This window comes from Pteropus alecto, unplaced genomic scaffold (genome assembly GCF_000325575.1).
Source record: "Pteropus alecto unplaced genomic scaffold, ASM32557v1 scaffold16, whole genome shotgun sequence".
Taxonomy (NCBI): Eukaryota; Metazoa; Chordata; class Mammalia; order Chiroptera; family Pteropodidae; genus Pteropus; species Pteropus alecto.
Window position 1 is genome coordinate 7,240,364 of NW_006438867.1, and position 1,805 is coordinate 7,242,168.

Consider the following 1,805-nt stretch of genomic DNA (forward strand, 5'->3'; position numbering starts at 1 on the left):
TATATGGAATAGTGTTTTCCTTAGGCAATACATTTGTACCAAATTTGTGTTATTTTGAGAATATTAACGTTTGTCTCCAAAGCAAGGGTGGGTGAGGATGCAGCCACTGAGGTAGAAGAAAGTTATCTGAATCTTAGGGGGAAGCTAACTACTTCTACCTAGAATAAAATTCCAGGTCTGGCTCTGTCGATGCAGAAAGGTGAGTTGGCCTGATGTGTGAAAGGTACTTGGAAGATCTTATTTCCCTTAATTGTGTCGTCACTAATTGTTTGTATTTTCCCCCCCCTGGTATTTATTGTCCAACATTTAAATTCTTGTTTGGAAAAACTGTTGTTTCCATTCTTATTTCTATCAGTGATGCTTTTTTTTTTTTTTTTTTTTTGCCCCAGTATTCTCTTTAAATCCCAATTATCTAATATTTCTTTTCTCTGGCCTGCACGTTCAATCAAAAAATAGTCTTGCGGAGTTTTCTTTTGATATGGTTCTCATGTTCATGTTTTTTGTTTGTTTGTTTGTTTTCTATTTAATTCATGCTTTTATCATCTTGCTTCTAGATTGTAGAATACATTTCCTCCCTGATCTCCTTACCTACAATTCTCCCTTCCTTTTGCTCCCACGCGTACATCACTGCCAGGCACACTGCTCTCCTGCTGAGAAACCTTCTGTGGCTTCACCTGACCTTCAGGATGAAGTTCAAGCATCTTCTTCTGGCATTTACTCTTCCACAGTCTGACCACAGGCTTTTTTTTTTTTTTTCTGAGAGTCCTTTCTACTATTTCTCAATTTTGACCATTAGTACTGTTTCTTGTTTGTTTTTTAATTGGCCCCTGATACAGTTTGTCTATTGGGCCTTTGCTTACACTCTGCAGTCCCTTCTCCCAAATGTCCACCCCTCACCTAATATAAACCACTCCCCTACTTTAAGGCTCTTATGTCTATCCTCAGACTCTGTTCTGACCTACTCCCCACCCCACACACCAGGAGGCTGCTAACCTCTGACCCTCCTCGTCACCTTCAAACCCACTTAGTCACTTGGTCATAAACTGTGGCACACCGGTAACCATGGTTATACCGGTTCACATTTTCGAGGACAGGAGCCAGATCTTTGGTTTTTGTGTTCCTGTCTCTCTACCGTGGCTGTTCATTAAAACACAACCCAGTGGAACCCACGAGAGTGGGGCCGGGAACTGGTGAATTGTGAGCGGTTCCTCCGTGACAGTATGCAGCCTGAGTGGAGAGCACTAAGTGGACAGATGTCACAATGAGCTACTTTGACTCACACTAGGACGTGGGGTTCAAGCCCTCAGTGCATATCACTGCATCTCGGTGAAGTCAAAGTGACCCTTTATAGGACTTGAGTCAAAATGACTTATTCAACCAGCAAATATGAGTGAGTGTCCATTATGTGCCAGGCACTGTTCTGGGTGCCTGGTGTGAGGTCACAGCAGTGAACGAAACATGTCCCTGCTGTCCTGGAGCTTCTTGGCTATGGGAAGACAGGCCATAAATAAATAACATGAGGTAATGAGATAAATGCTGTGGGGAAAAACGAAGCGGGGTAAGTGGGCAGACAGAAAAAGCAGTATTTTTTTTTTTTTTAATATAGTCTAGTTCAAAGATATTCGTTGTCTGCCTGAAACCAGCCGATGCTTTGAAACCCAGCCTCCTCCAGGAGCCCAAGCTGGCAGGCCAGCCAGACTTGGACTAGGAACTCTTGCCCTCTGCTGCCCCTTGTTGATGAGCGGAGGGTGAGCAGTGTCCTGTGGAGAGGGGGAAGGGGTGTGTGTGTGTGTGTGTGTGTGTGT